Source organism: Pleurodeles waltl, chromosome 4_1, assembly GCF_031143425.1.
Source record: "Pleurodeles waltl isolate 20211129_DDA chromosome 4_1, aPleWal1.hap1.20221129, whole genome shotgun sequence".
NCBI classification, from domain to species: domain Eukaryota; kingdom Metazoa; phylum Chordata; class Amphibia; order Caudata; family Salamandridae; genus Pleurodeles; species Pleurodeles waltl.
Window position 1 is genome coordinate 107,650,762 of NC_090442.1, and position 12,232 is coordinate 107,662,993.

Sequence of the window (12,232 nt, forward strand, 5' to 3'; positions counted from 1 at the left end):
GCGTGCTGGTGGATGCAGAAGTTGTTTTCTTGGCAAAATACCGCAAACAAGCCGTGGTAGCTGCAAGAGTCGCGGTTGGAGAAAAAGGGTGCTGCCCAGGCCCAGGAAGGACCAGGATGTCGCCAGGTGGGAGAGGAGACAGAGGGGGCCCTCAGCAATGTAGAGAGCCCTCGGACAGGAAGGAAGCACCTGCAGAAGTCCTTGAACATGGGTTCAAGAAGTCTGAACATGGCTGTCGTCTCAACACTGCAAAGAAAGGTTCCATGACACCGGAGATCAACTCAGGGAGCTGAGCATTGCAGGAAGGAGTGCTGGGGACCTAGGCTCGGCAGTACATGCAGGATTTCTTGGAAATGTGCCCAGAAGCCCTTGTAGCTGCAGATCACGCGGTGCACAGGATTACTGTCTGGGAGGGGAGGCAAGGACTTACCTCCTCCAAATTTAGACAGTTGGACCACTGGACAGTCTGGGTCACTTGGGTCCACCACCTGTGTTCCAGGGGCCACGCTCATCAGGATGAGAGGGGACCCAGAGTACCGGTGAAGCTGAAGTTTGGTGCCTGCTGAAAGAGGGGGAAGATTCCGGTGACCCACAGGAGATTTCATTGTGGCCTCCAGTGCAGGGTGAAGGCAGACAGCCCCCAGAGCATGCACCACCAGGAAACAGTTGAGAAAGCCGGCAGGATTAGGCGCTACAATGTCGCTGGTAGTCTTCTGGCTACTTTGTTGCAGTTTTGCAGGCGTCCTGGAGCAGTCAGCGGTCGATCCTTGGAAGAAGTCGAAGAGAGAAGTGCAGAGGAGTCCTGCTGGATTCTTGCAAGTCGTAATCTGAGGAAAAGCCAACTGGGGAGAACCTAAATAGCCCTCAGAGGAGGATTGGCCACCTAGTCAGGTAAGCACCTCTCAGGAGGGGTCTCTGACATCACCTGTTGGCACTGGCCACTCAGAGGCCTCCAGAGTGCCCTCACACCTCTGGAAACAAGATGGCAGAGGTCTGGGACACACTGGAGGAGCTCTGGGTACCACCCCTGCGGTGGTGATGGACAGGGGAGTGGTCACTCCCCTTTCCTTTGTCCATGTTTCACGCCAGAGCAGGGACTGGGGGGTTCCCTAAACTGGTGTAGACTGGCTTATGCAAGGAGGGCACCATCTGTACCCTTCAAAGTATTTCCAGAGGCTGGGAGAGGCTACCCCTCCCCAGTCTTTAACACCTATTTCTAAAGAGAGAGGGTGTAACACCCTGCTCTCAGAGGAAATGCTTTGTTCTGCCTTCCTGGGACTGGGCTGCCCAGACCCCAGGAGGGCAGAACCCTGCCTGTGGGGTGGCAGCAGCAATGGCTGCAGAGAAAACCCCAGAGAGATGGTTTGGCAGTACTGGGGGTCCATAGTGGAGACCCCAGGATGCATGGAATTGGCTCCCCAATTCCAGATTTGGAATGGGGGGACAATTCCATGATCTTAGACATGTTACATAGATATATTCTGAGTTACCATTGTGAAACTACATATAGGTATTGACCTATATGTAATGCGTGCGTGTAATGGTGTCCCCACACTCACAAAGTCCGGGGAAATAGCCCTGAACTCTGTGGGGGCACCTTTGCCACTGCAAGGGTGCCCTCACATTTAGTACTTAGTAACTGTAGGAGGCTGGCCTGGCTTGTAGTGGGTACCAAGGGGTACTTACACTCTGTACCAGGTCCAGTTATCCCTTATTAGTGTAGAAGAGGTGTTTCTGGCAGCTTAGGCTGATAGAAGGTAGCTATAGCAGAGCAGCTTAGGCTGGACTAGGAGACAATGCAAAGCTCCTACTATACCACTGGTGTCATATGCACAATATCATAAGAAAACACAATACACAGATATACTAAAAATAAAGGTACTTTATTTTTATGACAATATGCCAAAAGTATCTCAGTGAGTACCCTCAGTATGAGGATGCCAAATATACACAAGATATATGTACACAATACCAAAAATATGCAGTAATAGCAAAAGGAAGTAATGCAAGCAGTGTAAAGTTACAATAGATTGTAATAGGAGCACATAGGTATAGGGGCAACACGAACCATATACTCCAAAAGTGGAATGCGAACCACAAATGGACACCAAACCTATGTGAGCTTGTAGAGAGTCACTGGGGCTGTAAGAAAACAGTGAGGGTTAGAAAAATAGCCCACCCCAAGACCCTGAAAAGTAGGTGTAAAGTGCACCTATATTCCCCAGAGAGCACAGAAGTCGTGACAGGGGAATTCTGCAAGGAAAACCAACACCAGCAATGCAACCAAAGTGGTTTTCCGGACCAGAGTACCTGTGAAACAAGGGGACCAAGTCCAAGATTCGCGACAATGTCGAGAGAGGGCAGATGCCCAGGAAATGCCAGGTGAGGGTGCAAAGAAGCTGCCACCGGATGGTAGAAGTTGTGGATTCTGCAAGAACGAAGAGGGCTAGAAACTTCCCCTTTGGAGGATGGATGTCCCACGTCATGAAGAAGCATGCAGAGGTGTTCCCACGCAGAAAGACCGCAAACAAGCCTTGCTAGCTGCAAGGGTCGCGGTTAGGGTTTTTGGATGCTACTGTGGCCCAGGAGGGACCAGGATGTCGCCACTTGGATGAGAAGACAGAGGGAACGCCCAGCAAGTCAGGGAGCCCTCACAGGAGCAGACAGCACCTGCAGAAGTACCGGAACAGGAACTTAGAAGAGGAGTGAACCAGAGTCCACCTGAAGTCAGAAAAGGGAGTCCAACGACGCCGGAGGACAACTCAGAAGGTTGTGCACTGCAGGTTAGAGTGTCGGGGACCCAGGCTTGGCTGTGCACGAAGGAAATCCTGGAAGAGTGCACAGGAGCCGGAGCAGCTGCAATTCACGCGGTACCCAGCAATGCAGTCTAGTGTGGGGAGGCAAGGACTTACCTCCACCAAACTTGGGCTGAAGAGTCACTGGACTGTGGGAGTCACTTGGACAGAGTTGCTGAGTTCCAGGGACCACGCTCGTTGTGCTGAGAGGGGACCCAGAGGATCGGTGATGCAGTCTTTTGTTGCCTGCGGTTGCAGGGGGGAAGATTCCGTTGACCCACAGGAGATTTCATTGTGGCCTCCAGTGCAGGGTGAAGGCAGACAGCCCCCAGAGCATGCACCACCAGGAAACAGTTGAGAAAGCCGGCAGGATTAGGCGCTACAATGTCGCTGGTAGTCTTCTGGCTACTTTGTTGCAGTTTTGCAGGCGTCCTGGAGCAGTCAGCGGTCGATCCTTGGAAGAAGTCGAAGAGAGAAGTGCAGAGGAGTCCTGCTGGATTCTTGCAAGTCGTAATCTGAGGAAAAGCCAACTGGGGAGAACCTAAATAGCCCTCAGAGGAGGATTGGCCACCTAGTCAGGTAAGCACCTCTCAGGAGGGGTCTCTGACATCACCTGTTGGCACTGGCCACTCAGAGGCCTCCAGAGTGCCCTCACACCTCTGGAAACAAGATGGCAGAGGTCTGGGACACACTGGAGGAGCTCTGGGTACCACCCCTGCGGTGGTGATGGACAGGGGAGTGGTCACTCCCCTTTCCTTTGTCCATGTTTCACGCCAGAGCAGGGACTGGGGGGTTCCCTAAACTGGTGTAGACTGGCTTATGCAAGGAGGGCACCATCTGTACCCTTCAAAGTATTTCCAGAGGCTGGGAGAGGCTACCCCTCCCCAGTCTTTAACACCTATTTCTAAAGAGAGAGGGTGTAACACCCTGCTCTCAGAGGAAATGCTTTGTTCTGCCTTCCTGGGACTGGGCTGCCCAGACCCCAGGAGGGCAGAACCCTGCCTGTGGGGTGGCAGCAGCAATGGCTGCAGAGAAAACCCCAGAGAGATGGTTTGGCAGTACTGGGGGTCCATAGTGGAGACCCCAGGATGCATGGAATTGGCTCCCCAATTCCAGATTTGGAATGGGGGGACAATTCCATGATCTTAGACATGTTACATAGATATATTCTGAGTTACCATTGTGAAACTACATATAGGTATTGACCTATATGTAATGCGTGCGTGTAATGGTGTCCCCACACTCACAAAGTCCGGGGAAATAGCCCTGAACTCTGTGGGGGCACCTTTGCCACTGCAAGGGTGCCCTCACATTTAGTACTTAGTAACTGTAGGAGGCTGGCCTGGCTTGTAGTGGGTACCAAGGGGTACTTACACTCTGTACCAGGTCCAGTTATCCCTTATTAGTGTAGAAGAGGTGTTTCTGGCAGCTTAGGCTGATAGAAGGTAGCTATAGCAGAGCAGCTTAGGCTGGACTAGGAGACAATGCAAAGCTCCTACTATACCACTGGTGTCATATGCACAATATCATAAGAAAACACAATACACAGATATACTAAAAATAAAGGTACTTTATTTTTATGACAATATGCCAAAAGTATCTCAGTGAGTACCCTCAGTATGAGGATGCCAAATATACACAAGATATATGTACACAATACCAAAAATATGCAGTAATAGCAAAAGGAAGTAATGCAAGCAGTGTAAAGTTACAATAGATTGTAATAGGAGCACATAGGTATAGGGGCAACACGAACCATATACTCCAAAAGTGGAATGCGAACCACAAATGGACACCAAACCTATGTGAGCTTGTAGAGAGTCACTGGGGCTGTAAGAAAACAGTGAGGGTTAGAAAAATAGCCCACCCCAAGACCCTGAAAAGTAGGTGTAAAGTGCACCTATATTCCCCAGAGAGCACAGAAGTCGTGACAGGGGAATTCTGCAAGGAAAACCAACACCAGCAATGCAACCAAAGTGGTTTTCCGGACCAGAGTACCTGTGAAACAAGGGGACCAAGTCCAAGATTCGCGACAATGTCGAGAGAGGGCAGATGCCCAGGAAATGCCAGGTGAGGGTGCAAAGAAGCTGCCACCGGATGGTAGAAGTTGTGGATTCTGCAAGAACGAAGAGGGCTAGAAACTTCCCCTTTGGAGGATGGATGTCCCACGTCATGAAGAAGCATGCAGAGGTGTTCCCACGCAGAAAGACCGCAAACAAGCCTTGCTAGCTGCAAGGGTCGCGGTTAGGGTTTTTGGATGCTACTGTGGCCCAGGAGGGACCAGGATGTCGCCACTTGGATGAGAAGACAGAGGGAACGCCCAGCAAGTCAGGGAGCCCTCACAGGAGCAGACAGCACCTGCAGAAGTACCGGAACAGGAACTTAGAAGAGGAGTGAACCAGAGTCCACCTGAAGTCAGAAAAGGGAGTCCAACGACGCCGGAGGACAACTCAGAAGGTTGTGCACTGCAGGTTAGAGTGTCGGGGACCCAGGCTTGGCTGTGCACGAAGGAAATCCTGGAAGAGTGCACAGGAGCCGGAGCAGCTGCAATTCACGCGGTACCCAGCAATGCAGTCTAGTGTGGGGAGGCAAGGACTTACCTCCACCAAACTTGGGCTGAAGAGTCACTGGACTGTGGGAGTCACTTGGACAGAGTTGCTGAGTTCCAGGGACCACGCTCGTTGTGCTGAGAGGGGACCCAGAGGATCGGTGATGCAGTCTTTTGTTGCCTGCGGTTGCAGGGGGGAAGATTCCGTTGACCCACAGGAGATTTCTTCAGAGCTCCTGGTGCAGAAAGGAGGCAGGCTACCCCCAGAGCATGCACCACCAGGAAACAGGCGAGAAAGCGGCAGGATCAGCGATACAAGGTTGCAGTAGTCGTCTTTGCTACGTTGTTGTGGTTTTGCAGGCGTCCTGAGCAGTCAGCGGTCAATCCGTGGGCAGAAGGTGAGGAGAGAAGTGCAGAGGAACTCTGATGAGCTCTTGCATTCGGTATCTGAAGAATTCCCCAAAGCAGAGACCCTAAAATAGCCAGAAAAGGAGGTTTGGCTACCTAGGAAGGAGGATAGACTAGTAACCTAGGTAAGAGCCTATCAGAAGGAGTCTCTGACATCACCTGAGCAGTCCAGTGTGCCAGCACACCTCTGAATCCAAGATGGCAGAGGTCTGGGACACACTGGAGGAGCTCTGGGCACCTCCCCTGAGAGGTGCAGGTCAGGGGAGTGGTCACTCCCCTTTCCTTTGTCCAGTTTCGCGCCAGAGCAGGGCTGGAGGATCCCTGAACCGGTGTAGACTGGCTTATGCAGAGATGGGCACCATTTGTGCCCATCAAAGCATTTCCAGAGGCTGGGGGAGGCTACTCCTCCCCAGCCCTGACACCCTTTTCCAAAGGGAGAGGGTGTAACACCCTCTCTCTGAGGAAGTCCTTTGTTCTGCCTTCCTGGGCCAAGCCTGGCTTGGCCCCAGGAGGGCAGAAACCTGTCTGAGGGGTTGGCAGCAGCAGCAGCTGCAGTGAAACCCCGGGAAAGGCAGTTTGGCAGTACCCGGGTCTGTGCTAGAGACTCGGGGGATCATGGAATTGTCTCCCCAATGCCAGAATGGCATTGGGGTGACAATTCCATGATCTTAGACATGTTACATGGCCATGTTCGGAGTTACCATTGTGACGCTATACATAGGTAGTGACCTATGTATAGTGCACGCGTGAAATGGTGTCCCCGCACTCACAAAGTCTGGGGAATTTGCCCTGAACGATGTGGGGGCACCTTGGCTAGTGCCAGGGTGCCCACACACTAAGTAACTTTGCACCCGACCTTCACCAGGTGAAGGTTAGACATATAGGTGACTTATAAGTTACTTAAGTGCAGTGGTAAATGGCTGTGAAATAACGTGGACGTTATTTCACTCAGGCTGCACTGGCAGGCCTGTGTAAGAATTGTCAGATCTCCCTATGGGTGGCAAAAGAAATGCTGCAGCCCATAGGGATCTCCTGGAACCCCAATACCCTGGGTACCTCAGTACCATATACTAGGGAATTATAAAGGTGTTCAGTATGCCAATGTGAATTGGTAAAATTGGTCACTAGCTTGTTAGTGACAATTTGTAAAGCAGAGAGAGCATAACCACTGAGGTTCTGGTTAGCAGAGCTTCAGTGAGACAGTTAGGCATCACACAGGGAACACATACATATAGGCCACAAACTTATGAGCACTGGGGTCCTGGCTAGCAGGGTCCCAGTGACACATAACAAACATACTGACAACATAGGGTTTTCACTATGAGCACTGGGCCCTGGCTAGCAGGATCCCAGTGAGACAGTGAAAACACCCTGACATATACTCACAAACAGGCCAAAAGTGGGGGTAACAAGGCTAGAAAGAGGCTACTTTCTCACAGTAACTTTGCACCTAACCTTCAGCAATTGAAGGTTAGACATATAGGTGACTTATAAATTACTTAAGTGCAGTGAAAATGGCTGTAAAATAGCATGTGTGTTATTTCACTCAGGCTGCAATGGCAATCCTGTGTAAAGGTTTGTCTGAGCTCCCCATGGGTGGCAAAAGAAATGCTGCAGCCCACAGGAATCTCCTGGAACCCCAATATCCTGGGCTCCTAGGTACCATATACTAGGGAATTATAAGGGCGTTCCAGTATGCCAATTGAAATTGGTAAAAGTGGTCACTAGCCTATAGAAACAAATTTAAAGGCAGAGAGAGCATGAGCACTGAGGTTCTGATTAGCAGAGCCTCAGTAACACAGTTAGGCACTACACAGGTATACAAATTCAGGCCATAAACTATGAGCACTGGGGTCCTGGCTAGCAGGATCCCAGTGAGACAGGCAAAAACACACTGACATATGTGTAAAATTGGGGGTAACATGCCAAGAAAGATGGTACTTTCCTACAGTTCTCAAAATAAGATCAAATGCATTTAAATGTCTTGTATGAGCCCCAATAGTTTCTCTCTGCTCCCTCCTTGCCAGTGTTCAATGTCCCATATATTTCTGTCCAGCCCAAAGTCCATTCTGCTTCGTTGGGGCAGGCCATGCCTGCCAATGTCACTGTCAGCGTAGGCACACCACCCTGGTCATTGTTTCCAATACGGCCCCTGCAATCGAGCTGTCGGTATTGCTGCCCTGACCCAGCCGACGTGCTCGCACTCTGATGGCAAATATGGCTGTGGGATCAGAAACCAGCAAAAAGTAGTTTACGTCTTGGTTGTAGTGCTTGTGGTCTTGGTGGTCCTATGACTTGCGCTCTTCCTCAATCCCAGTCCAACCCGCCAGCCAAACAAGTTAAATGCCCACACAAAGTCGCAGCGGTTTTGCCCTCCTCCCAGTGCACTCTCTTTGTGGTGCTTGTCTTCACTAGTGATTTGATCACAACAGCAGTCAGCATCTTACAACGGTGAAGTACTTCTGTGTGCTAGGGATGGTTTCCTTAGAACTCGCTCTGAACAATTCCCTTTGTGATACGTTCCAATCTAGGTGACAGTGTGGATATCTCTACTGGGAATACATTCAGGAGTCCAAGCCTCACCGGAGGCACAGTGGGTGAGGTCTCTCCACATATCACAGCAGTGGCTTCAAGCCATGTCACCAAGCTCCTTATCAACCACTCTTGTGCACAACAGCCTGGTCCCCTCTGCGCAATTGGTCAGATCTGCCCTTAAACTAAATCCATAGTTTCTCCTGGCAGACTTGTTGAGTTTCTCTAGATTACTGGCCCTGAACCGGGTATGGGGAGTTGCAATCACTACCCAACCCTGGTGCTCCAAGGATTCTCCTGGTCTTCACTGGTGTGGAAAATCAGGATTTTGGTCCGGAAATCTTGGCACACATACTTAAAATGCCTGTCCAATCTTTATTCTCAAGTTGCAGATGAACTTTATGTTTTCCACTAGTTTAACTTTGTGATTGGTTTTGAGAATGTTTGCACGTATGTGATTTTGAGGCAGACTGGTCCATTTATGTTTTGTTGTCAAACGTGTGAGCAGGGTGGAAGTGTAGAGCTGGGGGTCTCTTCTTAGGAGATATCCAAAGCTAGTGTACAAAAGATATGTGAACTGTCACATTTAGGTATCCATTAACCAGTCTCGTCCTTTCAGTGACAAAGGCCCACAAAAGGTCAAGGGGAAGCTCCCTAGCTATCTCCTTTCCTAAACAGTCTCCAGTCTGACTCACTACAGAGATATCTGAAATGTCTGAAAAGGCCCATCCAATTCACATCAGCTCCCTGGGCTTTCTTCCCCTACCTCCATCTTAAGTACCACTCACTTTGACAACATTCAAAGTGGAATCCTGGGTGGCCATGGTCACATGCATTCCTGTGACTCACGTATATACTCACAAATGCATCATTCGTATCGCACACAGATTGGCAAGTAACCTGGTTGCAGTGGACTGGTAGACAATTGAAAAAAGTTTGGATATGTGAGCAGGCACTCTCCCTAGCAGGTGAAAATAAGCCCTGTTTATTGAATTCAATACTTCTGCCACCACTTTCAGTTCCCTACTGCCCAGCGAGGGAACAGTAGTCTCCTTTGTGGAAAAAAGGTGTGCATGGTTTCCCCCTCCAACCTGGGGCTCATTCCTTGTTACGCAAATAGGTCTCAGCACCAGGCATGATCATCATGTACACTGAAGTGGGGGTCGAAATGCTCCTGCTTGCTATGGGGAAATTAAGGCATGGGTTGCACACCCTCCACTGACATGCTAGGGAACTCTTCTCTGTCCCAACCCTTGGTGTACCAGTACATGACTCAGTGCCAAGCCTCTGAAGCTAGAGCAGCATCCAAAATGCAAAGTTTGCCTCCAAGCAATGTTGAGACCTTTGAGAAAATTGATTAGATTATTTTTTTTTTAAATGTGCAGCACTTACTTGGGCTGAAACATATGAAATGGAGAAAGGAGAGAAAGTCACGTGAAAGAAACTTGCGCATAACAGAAGGGAAATTACATGTAGCACAGAGACTGTTCAGACGTAGTCACGTGCTGCAGTTTGGCAAAAGGTTTCTTTGAAAACACTGCTGAGCTCTGTGCTACATGTCCCACAATGCACCTGAGTTAGCCGAACATCAGGGTTGACTAACCATCAGTGGTGAGTGATCTACCTGCTGGAGTTCTCCCACTAAGTCACCGCCTCCTATAAGTGACCACTTCTCCACCCTTCCCCTAAAACACAGAGGCCGGTAGAGAAGCAAGTTCAGGTATTTGGGTACAGGAAAATGTGCCATTCAGCCTCAGCTCATTTCCGGGGGACCCTGCCTTCCTCAGGCAGGCATGGCGTGTTTACGCATCGGTGAAGCCCGGCTTCTTCGGGACAGGTCGGCCCGGCAGTGGCGACACACACTGACACTACCAAGGAGAAACCCCTCAGGTGACAGACATCTCGGCGCGATTGTCCTGCTCAGGGGGGTCAGCCTTCGGGGTCACGAGGGCTGGCTGCTGCAAAGTAAGGACCGTGTGAGTCCCTCATCGGGTGTGTGCATGGCTGGTGACTTCTGGGTATCACCTGTTCCCACCTGACTCTGATCCGGGCAACAACCCCACTGGGCCCTTCTGTTAGCGGCTGTTGTTCTCTGGTGAAGGGGGAGGGGCTGCACAGGCCGATTACGGCACACACAACACACAGAAACTCGCACGAGCCCCCGACCGGAGCTGTCAGGCCCCTCTCCCCGCAATGGCTTTTGCCAACTATCCAACTGCTGGTAAAGAGTGTTGTTTTTGCCGGTGGCAGGCCTGCCAGATGCTGCCCTCTAGATGTGTGCTTGGTGGGGGGTAGGTGGGCCTTTCCGATAAGGACTAACTCTGCAGAAGATCTGCAGGGTGAACTTACACCAATTCTGATCCTTTGTACTAGAGGCGGGAGTGCAAAGCAATTCTTTAATGAATTAGAATGGAATGCTTCACTGACCGGATGTCACCTGCAGTCTGTGTGCAGGGGCGTGGCTCGGTCAGTGCGACTGGTGGGGGCGGAGGGGGGTTGAACTTCAGATTTCCCAAGAATCATGCTGGCACGTTATATTAAAATAGATGACAAGCCGAGTGCTTGAGAGGGACTTAAGGAACATTGGAAAGGGAGGGGAATGCGGACTGGTTTGGGCACTGAGTGAGAGAAACAACATTTTGTAAAATAACCAACATTTTGAGGGCTTTCTAAACAGAGATGAGCGTGTGTTTTTGTCATTGGGTGCATGCATAAATCCCAGCTGAAATCTGACAGACACCATACCTGACTGACAGCACCTGTCCCCTACTAAAATACAATTATTAGGGGGGGGATGTAACACCCCCCCCCCCCCTACGCTACGCCCTTGTTTATATGTTTGAGAACACCCCTACTTAAAGTGGGGGAGGAGTGCTCCTTTATCATCAAGCAGTGACTTCTGTATCAAGGTTTAACTGAATAAGGTGCGCACCTCAAAGTTTTCCCAGTTCCATCCCTGGCTAACTCACACACTTCAGGGTTTTCTTTGCATTCTGAGACTTGTAGTCATAACTTTGTAACAACACAACCAAGACCAAAAGTCTCAAAAGGCAAAGAAAATGTGTGAACTAGCTTGTGGATTAGCTACTCAGGCATAAAACAAGGAGACTTGGTGCTGCGAAAAGACTACACATTAAAACAACATGGTTAAAAAAAGACTAGGCTTCATTTAAACAAATAAATCAGTGATTTATTGTACTGGGAGTGCATCATGGGAAAAGTGATCTCTTGGTGAAATGCTCTCCATTTACATAGGATTCCCACAAACGTAAAGCAGCCTTCCGTGAATTTCTGGTCATTGATTTGAATAAGAGCAGTAGCAACTCTCAGAAATGTCAAAAGTGTGCTAGGTAACCTGCTAAGTAAACACGCATTATTGCCCTAAATAATATGAATTGGGCTATCCATTTTTTGTGTTTCACGCATTCTTTGCTATAACTACTCGGGACAAAGTGGCAGTCAAAGTGGTACGCATGAGGATGCAGGTGTCACTCCTAGGCACGCCCAAACATATAAATGTCACACATATACATACTAAAAACATGGCAGCTATGGAGGTGAAAGGTCATGGAAGGTCGGGTTGCTTCAACATAAAGAGCACCAGGATAGCCGGAAAGCAGTATGCGGCTATTTGTTTTCTCTCAAGAAATGAATGTATGTCCGTCAGTCTAATTTTGAGCAATAGTCTGCTTGATGAAATACATTTTCGATGTTCTACTGCCTCGGTGTGGCTAAAGTAGGGCACAACATTGCGTGTTCGCTTTTCTCCACCCTCCCCGTTTTCTTTCCATTTTCCACCACGACATACTTTTTCTGCCGTTAGTTAACTTCTTTCCTTCTGTTTTCCGTGATCTGGATTAGTTTACATCTTTCCTCTCACATGCTCAGCAAATTATTTGCGTTTGACCTGCCTGAGTTATTTAAACCTTGCATGACTGAAAGAAGAGTT